The 12687-nt window shown below is 37.1% G+C and overlaps 1 protein-coding gene across 14 annotated transcripts in view; it reads left to right on the top strand.

The window, feature by feature from the left end:
• The window catches only part of PTPRK (protein tyrosine phosphatase receptor type K), a 377978-nt gene that overhangs the window by 199248 nt on the left and 166043 nt on the right, over nucleotides 1-12687 (top strand). The gene's annotated exons all lie outside the window — the stretch shown is intronic.

Consider the following 12687-nt stretch of genomic DNA (forward strand, 5'->3'; position numbering starts at 1 on the left):
TTCTTCAACTTTCCACTTGGACTGCATGACTTGCATGTCTTAGAAAAAACAAGATGCATTTAGTGTGATCAAGCTTGTGATCTATGGGCAGCATCACCAGTCACTGCAATAATTCCCCCTTCTTTTTATTGGAGATAGAAAGAAGCAGCTGTTTGGCAGTGTGTGAAGCACAGCTTCATTATAGCAGCTGGATACTTTCAGGGTATAGTTGCAGGGTGGTTTGTTGTTTTCTTTTTTTTTTTTTACTATGTAATGCTGAGGCACAGTTCTTGCTTTTAATGTATGCAGCATGGCACTTGGCCACCTTAGTGCACTGAAGAGGAGAAGACAGACATCCAGACATCTGCAAGTTCTCACAAGTATAGCATGCTGCAATCCTCACTTTTGCCAGTGCCTTCTCTGTTTATTTATTTTCTTTTCCTATTTTGCACCTCTGGAATTTCTGCAATGTGATTTAAGTCTGCCATCTTTCGTGCCCTACCTGTTGGTTGCTACTTCTATCTACTAGTGGAGCAGAGAAAATGCTGTCAGGTTGAATGTGCCAATAAATGACAATGAAGTAATTGAAGGATGATAAAAAAGTCTGTTTTACTAGAAAGAATAGCTCCTTTTCCAAAATATTTTGTAAAGGTAATGTAATTGGACACTTCAAGAAAAGAATTGGACTATATCTGTATTCTGGCTGCCTACAGACATGTTTAAGATGTATATTGAGTTTAGGCTAGCAGACTTCTTTCCTGAGATTTGTCTTTATTTTCCGTGGGAAGCTGCCTCCACCTTTTCATTTTTACTTTTTGTTGCTTAAGTTCTTAATCCTCAGCTAACTCCTAATGCCATTTTAGGAATCCGTTTGCCCTTCCTCTTGCATTTTTCTTTCAACATGGCTGCCTAAAGAAATAATTAATGAATTTTATTTTTCCTGGGAACACCTCCAATACCTACTTGACCTCTATGTACGTGGACTGCGCAACACAGAAAATTGTGCCCTAGTGACAGTTCTTTTCCTTCCAAATTACTGTCATTATCAGTGACATTTTCACAATTAGAAACAAAATTATCCTTGTTTTTTTTTACTTTCAGTTGTTCCAGGAACAGCTTTTGCCTTTTGAATAATATTATATAAGGTTAAAGAACTGATAGAGAGAACACAAGCTGGTTTTTCTTTCAGGCCAAATCGAGTGATGGTTTCAAGAAGTTGACCAAGCAACTTTCTGGACTTGCAGACAGATAAGAGTGGTTTAATTAATGTTTTGTTTTGTCCAGATTTTGCTCCCCTTTACCAAAATGAACCCTAAAGCAGGAATTTAGATGTCAGTACTTTCAGGCTGGAACAAAAAAATTCTTAGAAAAGTGTCACGAAAGGAAGACAGGGTTCTTGCTCTGAAACAGAATGTTTTGTACAGGTGCTATTGCTTGCATTATAAAAAATGAAGGGGCCAGGCAGAGGAACGTGTGTGCCAAACAGTACGTGCAAACAGTCACCTCATTAAGGAGAGTATCCCCTAAGACATTTGCATCATTAGGACTTCTGATAATTAAGATGAACTACATTTCAGTAAGAAGACAGCCTTCTGGCCAACTGACTAAGCAGATGCCAAGTGGAAGCAAATGATGCTAAGTTGAGCTCTCCGGCAATTAACAGAAATTAATGGACCAGGTACCTACAGTCTGTTTCCTGTGACTGTCAGTTCAGTGTCCTTGCCCTTCCTGCACTTCCAGCTCAGATGACTTTCAGGGGTTTAGCACCTGAGGTTTCCTTATCAAAATTTGCTGGGATTTACCACCTATTTAGCAGAACTCACAGGATTCCTGTGGTGGATTAAAAAATATCACAGAAGTCTGGAATTTTAATCAATTGAGTGGGAATAATTGAGGCAATTCTTCGATGACAAGAATCCTGTTTTGACTCATAGCATAATGTTAAAGAGGAAGCCTTCTAGAGGGACTTGCATTGAGTAAAGAGCTGAAACCTGTCACTCATCATTTGGTCTGGTTTCAACCTCATTTCTGAAAAGTACATCTCCATATTGCCATAATTTATGAATCTTCCTAATCTGTGAAGGAATTTCTTCCCTGCCCTGTTTTTGTCTGATTCTGTGCCTTATGAGCAGATTTATACACCAATTATTTATTTGTTTATTTATTTGTTGGACCCTTCCTTAAAGATATGTATGCAGGCATGAGCAATGTCTATGTGCAACAGCATCTGATGTTACAGCAGAGGCAACAAAAGACATGGTCCTAGCTCGTTTTTCTCTCTCCTACACTCCATGACTTGCTGTTTCCTCTTTTACATCAGAAACATGCTTGGCCCTCCCTCCAGTGAGCTGACTGGGGAGCTAAATTAAAAAAACCCTGACACTGTAGAACAAAGTGGGTGTTTTGTGTCAGACTAGTTTACTAGTAATAAAACCACTGGTCTGGAAAAGATGGAAAGACCAGAGAAGAGGTGGTGTTTCACTCCCCACAGTGATGTGGTCATTTTGGGTTGGCTCAGATATAATGTTAAACTGCATCCTCAGCCTGCTTTGTAGGTGGATTACACTGTGCTGCAAAAATCTCTGTGCCCACAGGGAATTGAGGTGTGGAATAGTTCCTGAGATAAACAGTGTTGTCTTGGGGGTTTTCTTTGGTAGCAGCTTCCTTGTATGAACATGCCCTTAGAGGAGTTGATATAACAGAAAGGGGCTGACAGGAGATACAAGAATGTTCCCTCAAGCCCACATTATCTTGTCATAGCTGAGGAGATAACCAGATACCAGAATGATAGGCCTTAATGTAATAGGCCTGAATAGAAAAACCTGCAGTAAACCTCATCTTTGGGTTGTTACGGGGAAAAAACAGCTGGACTTGGTATGGAAGAGGAAGAAATTTACCAGGAAAAAAAAAAAAAAAAGAAGGTAAATAAAAAGGAAAAGAAAGACAAGCAAAATATTTCTCTTGAACTGGACATTTGGTTTAATTTCAGAATGCTAATCAGGCCATTTAAATACATAATTGCAATAACACTTGAAATGGCTTTTCAACAATATACTAATGAAGTAAGCTATTATGATTTGTATGGGTGTAATTAAAGCATGGAAAAGCAAACATATCAGTGTAGTTGTTTTATCAGTAGTATTCAGTGAATATTAAGATAGACAGCTATGTACACATCACTGTGCTGCTCTGAAACGTATTTGAAATTTCCACCCAAAGGAAAAAAGTGGGGCCAAAATGCTTGTTAAAGGATTTGTTAAATCTAAATTAAAAATATTCTTCCACTGAAGAAGAAATTATTGATTGCAATATTAGAAGTAATTTAGGTTTCTCAGAAGGACATGTAAAAGGAGTGAGGCAACCAGAATACACTGTTAGGTGTTTATAGAAGAAAAAAAGCAATACAAAGACAAAAATAGTATACTGGCAAGCAAAAAATTAGGAACTTAGTTGAGAAAAGTGCTATGAAGACTCATAGATGGAATAACAGGTGTTTTGTGGATTTTTAATAATTGATTAATATATGGTGTAAATGGGGCATGAACAGAAATGCTTCATTAAATAACTTGAGAAAAATTAGGCAACATATCAAAAGGAAAATGGTTTGGCCTCTTTAGTACTTTCAAAGGGTACTTTGAGCTTCAACAATATTACTGGCCTGTTTCTGTTACCCATTTTTTCCTTCAGGTGTTATAGAAAAAGAAATGATAAATTATTCAGGCCAAGAGAAGGAACACCACAGAGTTAGAATACTCACCTCTGGGTGAACTATTCAAACTACCCGTGAAACAAAGACAGACAGTAGGGCAAAACATTTTGCTTTGACATGAGAAGGTGTGTAGAAAAGTGGTCGTTTTACCTTCTTTTAATGTATTTTAAGAGTTGTAAGCCCCAGTATTACTCACTGCAGTGAGAAGAATCAAGGGAATTCAAACAAGCTATTTTACTTGCTGACTTTCTTTACCTTTGCTGTTCATTTTCTCCACACAATAATGGGATAGGAAAACTTCATAAGATGTATGTGAAATGACTTAATGAAGCTGCAACATAATTATGGTCTTCTTACTGCATCTATATTACGTTAACCATTCAGGGATGTCAATCAACAGAAAATTAATCTTTTTTTGGTAGGTTAACTTATATTGCTCTGGCTCTACGAAGTAGCTTTTGTTTTAAAACCTAGAGCTCTTCATTCAGGTATCAGAAAAAACAAACCTTTATAATTTATAATTTATAATTAAATGTGAAGGAATTGTGACCATGCACCCACACTCTGAAAGAAGAGGATAGTTGGATCATTATGCTCTATGCAGAGGACACTCAGCTATAATGGATTACATGGATTGAAGCCTATGGGTTATTTCCAATATTTAATGAGTAGCTTGAGAGCTAGCAGCAGTTTCTTGGCTTTTTTTACTTCTAGAGAACATGACAGTGACTTCAGAAAACATTGCTGCTGAGCCAAAATCTTTTTAGTTTAGTGTATAGGCTTAGGGAGAGATATAAGCATGAGAGAGGCACTCCATATACCACTGAGCATCTAGCAATCTATAGCTTAAGATTTATCGAGCCAGAGACTATATCAATGAATCATGTATGTAATATTCATGACAAATTCCTTCTACAAATTTGTCAAATAATTTCTGAACTTGTGTTTTTGCCCAATTGGGAGCAATGAGTTCCCACAGTTAACTCATTATTCACGGAACAATGTTCTTCCCTCCGAAGCTGCCATCTATTTTCACTCCAAGAAATAGCAAGTCATTCCATATTAATCAGTTTCATGCCACTTGTCATTTCATAAACATCTAGCATGTATTCCTTCGACCATCATTTTTTTATGCTGAATGTTGCAGATTGATTTAATGTCTCCACATAGGAAGTAGTCCTAGGTCTTCAATAATTTCTATTTGGCTTTTTCTATGACTTCTCTTCGAGCTCATCTGGTAAGAGATAGGAAGACCAGATCTGTATAATTTATTTTAGATGAGAGAACATTATGGATTTATACAGTTACAGAAGATATTATGCTTTCTTTAAGTTCTGTTCCTAATAATCACTGATATCTTATCTTTTTGTCTGAATTGAACTGACAGGGTCTTGAAATTCCCAACAGAAATATTACTCCTCTCTGATTATACTGATTTAGAGTCCATAAGGGATACATAAGGCTCAATGCACTGCTCTGTATTTATCAGTTTTGATTTTATTTGCCATTTTATTTCTTAATTCTGCAATATCTTAAGGAAAACAAGAAAAGCTGGATCTGACTACTCACAAAATACCTGCAGCTATGTAGCACAGCAGATAAGGCTACTGCTGCTTTATTTGGAGCCATCATTAAAACCCCATGTTTTCTTACTGGCACTGTAGGTAGACATATGACTTAGTAAATGTTTAGGAGAATGGTTCTGCCTCAAAAGCAGGGTTGTAGAGACTCCCCTGAGAATCTCTGAACCTTTAGGGTAAGATTATGTCCTTGGAAATGGAAAGTCTCTGCACAAATTCTGACTCCAGTCAGACAAGAGGAATGGAAGTGGAATGTCCTTATGGTGAGAGATTAAGTGACTTGTCTATAATCTTAAATTATGTTCTGAATGCCTCTTTTAATTATCTGGTGCCTCACGTGCAACTAGGCTGAAAAATTAAAACATAATTTTGGAAATGCTAATGTAAATGTTTCTTTCTTGCAGCTATTTTCTGAGTTTCGATTAAGTTTTTTATCTTAACCTTCTCATCTTTTATTGTTTTGCTATACACATACATACCCACCCTTTCCTCCTCATAAAGGAATGCAACCCCAGCCTCTCTAGCCCATTTCTTTCCGAAGGAGAAAGATTTTTTGCATGTGTGTGTGTATATGGAGTTGGTCTGTTTTCAATTTATAAGTTGCTGCACTTAGGAAGGTGTCAAATATGTGTGCATGATACCGGTTTGTGATACCTCTACATTCTTGACTGTAACCAAAGTTAACTATAAAATAGGTTTCCTGTACTTGTGTGGCCCTGAGAAAGGGATTATTTGAACAAAGCCAGAATTATTTGGAAAAAAGCCAGAATCGGCTTCATGTTCAGGATTGCCTAGCCCCTGAATTTTCTCTGGCTGAATGTAGGCACTAAGGAGAAGGATTTGCACCCTGAGAATGTGCCTCAGAAGCTGGGAAAAGAGGCTGTGCCAAGTGGGGAGAACTTAGAGATACAAATCTTGCTGATCGCTCTCTTCTCGGTAGAGTTACAAAGAACTTAGAGTAAAACTCTAGTGAATATTGGAAAGAAAAACACTTTAAATGGAGACGGTTTAGGGGATTTTTTAAACGTCAAAATACTGTGTTGTGGCTTCTTATGCATGGAAAAAAAAGTTATGTTCATCTAAACTTGCGTTTCCCATTACAGTTTGGGGAGGAAGGTGAATAATTGGTGAAGGCTTTCTTGAGAGCAGGCAAGATTACGTGTATTGAGAAGTAGAAGCCTAAATAGAGTTCAGTGGGGCAGCTTCACCAGTCCTCTGACTGATTTGATAAAACTGCTTTTTTATGCCCCAAACTTACATTTATCAGAGGGATAGTAAGTCCCATGAGAGAAGTTTCCTGGTACTTGCAGTTATTTAAAAGCAAACAAACCAGCCAAATTCTTCAAAGACCACTCACACATTACATTTTTGAGGCAGAACTTCAGAATTCAGCAGTAAGAATCATGACTTTCCTTGTCTTCATCAAAAACAGTATTTAAAATTTCTGAAAAAGTACTCCCAGCTATGGGTACTGGGGCCAAGAGAGATTGCTGGTAAAATTGCACAATTTTTTTTCCCCATGATGGCATGTTATTGTTACCAACATTTATGTAAAATGTAAGGACTCCTTTAAAGTATTGCTACTGTCTGTTTAACTGGTAATATGGTGACAACTGATTTATTTTTGTCTCCAAATCTTTAGTAATGTGCTCTTAGGTGCTTGCTTCAACAGAACCAACAATACAGAGCCAACAAAGACCCAGGCTTCAACAAAATGCCCATTATGCACAGGCCATCTAAATGTAATAAACAACATAGGTTACTTGTGCAATCTTTGAAGGTAGCAATTTCCACAATGGTGCATATTATTATAAACTATATTATTACCAGTGGATCTTGTATTTGGAGAGAAAAGCTGTACTGTATAATTTCTACCCTAATAATTTCTTCTCTCATTATTTCTGTAGAGTTGATTTTGTTAGCCTTTCTTATGTGGATACACAAAGCTGGTTCCAGAACTTTCAAGTGTGCCAGCCCAGCTTAAGTAAATGTTGGTTAGTATCATATTTAAGAATTAAAACATGCAGTAACAGAATAAGAAGCTTTGTATTCTTGTTAAGTTTGCTCATCAAAAAATTGATAAGACAACTTAGAATGGTTAAAATAAGAGATCAAAAAAGGATTTTTTTTTAATAAATGTTTGTGTCGGTTGAAATAAGATGCAAATTTTAGACTCTTTTACTGTACTCGGGAAGTTTCTAGTCCAGGTTCAAATTGATACTTTAAACTTTTTTTTGCAACAAAACAAAGGTAACATGCTTTTATCAACTCATATAAAATCATAATATAAAGATTTTATTAGCATGCAGAACTGATGGGGTTTCCTGTTCTGATTTGTTTTTCTAGAAATTTCTTTCAGACTTTTCATCACACTCAGGATCCATTTGGCAATGGGGTGGATGGCAGCTGCTTTGTTACCCTCATTTCATAGGTATTCCTTAACATCTGTCCTGGTGCTGTAGCAAGGATGGTGGTTACTTTTGGCCACCTTTATACCCCTGCCCCTTTCTGAAGCTGGCTTTCATGGTAAAAGCAGATGTTGTATCCAGCACCTTCTTAAAAGGTAGTCTTAATCCTTGCCTTCCCTTTTGCCCCACTCAAGAACCTGATCTTGTGTTTCTGTTTCTCTGCTGACGTTGGCTTTTGTCTGAAGCCACTGGGAGTTGCTGAGGGACCAAGGAAAGCAGGGAACTTCCATGTACACCCCTGTAAGATCAGTTTTAAAGCTAAACCGCTGTGAATGTAGTGTAGAGGAGTGACACTGCAAGCAACACTGATGGTGGGAAGTGGAGAAGTGGGGTTGCCCTCTGAGGTGCATGTTAGATGATGTGTATTTCACATCTGTGATGTAAAATTGTGGTGTAAAAACCATTTTGGTTTCTGTTGGTTCATTGCATAGATTGAGGGAAGTGTCTCAGTGCCTCCTAAAATTAGTCCTCTTCTCTGTCATTCCAGTGGGCTGCCTTCTGGCATTTTTGGCAAGAAATATTTGGACATGCTGTAATAAGAAATGTGAAGACATTGCTGGTGGGAACATCTATATGTGTCTTTGAAAAAAACTATGAGTAGAAAGAGAGGGATTTGAGCAAGAAAATAGCCCCTCAAAAATAAGTTTGCTCAAAAGTGGTAGTGGATTCTGTCATTTCTCCCCATAGATTTGCATAGGCTGAGCACACAGAAAATCCCTCTAGATAATCATTAGTATGTAACCCTTTTATTGCCTTGTATCAATTTTTCCTTTGATGGTAGTATTCAAGTGCTGACAGAAAGTTTTTGCCATCCATGAAATGGGATACCTGAGAAAGAACTTTGCAGAATGACTTGCAAGTCTGAAGGGGAATGTTTTCTGTTCATCTCTGCCCCCTGAGCATTTATAAGGTCTTGCCTTAATAATAACTCAGTGACCTGTTTCCTTCCTTCCTTCCTTCCTTCCTTCCTTCCTTCCTTCCTTCCTTCCTTCCTTCCTTCCTTCCTTCCTTCCTTCCTTCCTTCCTTCCTTCCTTCCTTCCTTCCTTCCTTCCTTCCTTCCTTCCTTCCTTCCTTCCTTCCTTCCTTCCTTCCTTCCTTCCTTCCTTCCTTCCTTCCTTCCTTCCTTCCTTCCTTCCTTCCTTCCTTCCTTCCTTCCTTCCTTCCTTCCTTCCTTCCTTCCTTCCTTCCTTCCTTCCTTCCTTCCTTCCTTCCTTCCTTCCTTCCTTCCTTCCTTCCTTCCTTCCTTCCTTCCTTCCTTCCTTCCTTCCTTCCTTCCTTCCTTCCTTCCTTCCTTCCTTCCTTCTTCCTTCCTTCCTTCCTTCCTTCCTTCCTTCCTTCCTTCCTTCCTTCCTTCCTTCCTTCCTTCCTTCCTTCCTTCCCTTTTTTTTTTTTATTTCTTTCCTCCCTCCCCCACCTCTGTGCATCAATGACTCAACCCATGGTTTGCCTTAATGGTTACAGTAAAATCAGTCTCACCCCTTACATGCTTAAGTTTCCATAATTGCTATTAAATACAACTGCAAATGCTTGGAAGCCAAAGCCATGCCAGCTATTCCTCTCATCTGCAGGTACTTTAGAGATCAGTACTCTTCTGGTACAGGGACATGTACAGCAAGCACATTGCATTTATAGAGCACAATAGAGTTTTGAATCCTGTCTCATGATGCTACTGTCCCAACAGCACACGACACGTTTTTCTCTGCCATTTAAAAGGCATGCAGGAGAGCTGGTGATAAAAAATTGTGTTAGTGCTGGCAGGTTATAATGTGACTTCCAAAATAAGGCATACAGGAGAATTCCTGGACAGACAGACTGTCTGGGTGATTTTTTTTACCTTTCAAGTTTTATAGATAGGTAGAGCCAGTGAGGTGTAAATCTGTGGTGTAAAACCTAAAAAAATTAGGAGTTTTTTCCCCCCATCTTTTTATCTATTTATTTATTTATTTTTGCTTCACTGAATTCTATTGAAATGCTCTGGTTTTGTTGCAGGTGTTTGAATTTTTTGATTTTGATTATAAATATGTCACTGTAATTTGTGTTCTATATTTGAGTTGTTTAGGCAATAAACTGAGTGTGTGAGCATGACTATGACATCAACAGATATAAGAATTCTTCACAATCTAATTTTACTGGACCCATTCGTATTTAAAATTAAATGAAAATTAAAATAATCCAAGTACTTAGAAAATAAATATATTCCCATCATACATTGCATCACCATGTAAAATAAAATTTTGGAGTCTCTAAAACAATATTTAGCTCTTCAGGCATTCTCTCTATAATCTCTAATTTTATTCCTTCTCACCATTGACAGCATGTGGATGTGCATGCAATCGCAGTATTGTCAAATTGCAAAGCCATGTAGAGTTGAGAGTAATTCTTTCTTGGGAAATACCAATTTTGAAGAAGACATTAAATTTTGTTCTCAACTTGCTGCTTCCTGACAATGAAGCAGATAAAATATTTCTTTCCAACAGTAATCTCAACATTAGGATCTCGAGGGCATTACTGATACATGTGGATAATGAAGTCATTGTGATCAAGTCTTTGCTGAAGACATTTCTACAGCTGACTCATTTATGCTGACTGATTTTTTTTTTTCTTTTGAATTTGAATGTCTTCTTATTACAAGAACCTTTTTTGCTTACATTTTTTCATTTTTCCTCTAGGCGTGTGCTGCATAAATGTCTTTAACACAATGCAATCTTTTTGACAAAATCTGTCATAATCTTCTAATTGATTCCCATAGTAACCTAGCCTACTATCATTCAAAAAATAGACATGTGTCCTGATCATAAGTTCTGTAGAGAGATGACATATTCCAATTTTTAGATAGACTTTTTTTTTTGTTTTTGCATGTAAGCTGGGCATGTTCTTAACCTTGTTTACAGTTTCTGCTGACAATGCTAAAGCTACACACTGTTCTTTTATTTTAAAGGAAGATAATAAAATGAACATGGTGGTGTTTCAAATCAAGGTGAATAAAATGCCACAGTGATGCATAGGATATAACCTAACTATGCAGAAGTTAGCAGTTTTCACCGTTGAAATAATTCCTATTTCAGCACTTTAGGTGGTCACTAACTGCCACGTCACCTAAATTAAACACATTTTAGCTGCATGAGCTCGCAGACTTTGGTGTATCTATGACACAAACTTTATATATTAGGTGCTCAAAGCTAAAACAGTAGCCTGAAGTGAGCTTGTGACATACTATTCCTGTTTGCAGACCCCAAATTAGAGATATTATGTTGAAATATGTCAGTACCATACCTAAGCTAGTATTGTGAGCTCACTGTTCAATTTGCCATTTCTGTTTGTTGCTGTTTTTTCTTCAGTGACTGATTCTCTAGGTAGTTACCTGAATTTCAATATTATAGATATTTATTTTTAATGTTTATTTAAAATTGATGCTTTCAGTTTTTCCATTTCAAGTAATAAAAGACAATGAAAATGGTCTTGCAAACTCTCTGAAGAGAGTTGGATAAATCACTTGATACCACCTGGTCACTAAGCCATTACTTAAAATGAGTTCTTTTGTTCCAGACAACTAACTCTTTTAATTAAAATGTAACATTTTGTAGGTAATGTGCCTCAACCTGCGGACTAGCAGCTAGTGCCAAATACTGTGCAGTTGTGATAAATTCTATTTTAAAGTCACAGAGATAATTTTCTGAAGTCACAGAAAAAAAGTCTGTCTGCAGAAGTGGAATTAGAAAGGAAAAAAGAGTTCTAGAAAAATCTTTATAGCAGAATCATAGATCATGAGCTGTTTAAGTTTCTCCATGCAGCCACCATCACTTATGGTCACAGGACAGCAGCTGAGATAAGCTGGAATTAGTTTTTGATTGTGTTGGAGTTTGGTTTGGTTTTGGGGGTTCTTTTGTTGTTTTGTTTTGGCTGGTTTTGGGTTTGTTGTTGTTGTTGTTGTTTTGTTTGTTTGTTTTTGTTGTTGGTTTTGGGGTTTTTTGTTTTGTTTTGGGTTTTTTTTGTTTGTTTTTTTGTGGTGTTTTTTGGGTGGGGTTTTTTTTGTTTGTTTGTTTTTTGTTTTTTTTTTAAATAAAAGCAGGCCTGTAGCTATATGGAACACTTCACTGTAAAAGTACTGATTTCTTTGTGAAGAAGTAATTCTATGATGTAATATGCCAAAGGTAGTTATTTTTATGACAAAATCTTTGCTGCCTTCTCATCAGGACATTGCCTTCTCCAAGCTACCTATAGAAGACAAAGATAGGACCAATAGAAACTTTCCTATCAGAAAAAAAATTAACAATATACAATTGTTAACAATGTAGAAAAATAAAGCACCTGTTAAAATGAGTTAAACTTGGTAAGTAGAGAGACATTTTTGTCTACTGGGAGGAAAAAAAATACACACAAATTTATTAAGAAAATGGTAAATGAGTTTATGAACAAATAGAAAATTCAAGCAATGACTTGCGGAATTATTAATTAAATGGCCAAGGCTTGTGGGAACTCCAAAGGACTTGCAGCTGTTTGGGTTTTTATTGTGTTAATTTCTCAGCAGCATTTGATCTTGCAGTAGTGAAGGTGATTGTAAAACTTCTCAGAGGTGAGTTATTTTGATGGTTGCAGATGGTTTAAGAAAGTGTGCCTTCCTGCAGCATCTGCAATGTGCCCTGCCCAGCAGTTGAGCTCATCCTCCTTTATTCTGATGTTTTTCAGATGCATTGTGCCTTTTGGGCAGGAGTAATCTATGTAGCTGATGTACAGTATGTCTGGCTGAGAATAAGCTTGCACTTGTTCTTTTCCTTTGTCACAAGAATAAGGTGGGCTGCTGAGGTGAGAAAAGTAAATACCACTATGGAGTGTGCAGGCAAGAATCCTATGAGCTAAGTCCCTCATGGCAGCATTTCTCACCTAAGACTGGGTGTGTCTGCACCTATGAATTGGGTAGTTAATATTGCCCTGATATAATTTTGTTTATTG

The sequence above is a fragment of the Sturnus vulgaris genome, chromosome 3 (assembly GCF_052056855.1).
Source record: "Sturnus vulgaris isolate bStuVul1 chromosome 3, bStuVul1.hap1, whole genome shotgun sequence".
NCBI lineage: Eukaryota > Metazoa > Chordata > Aves > Passeriformes > Sturnidae > Sturnus > Sturnus vulgaris.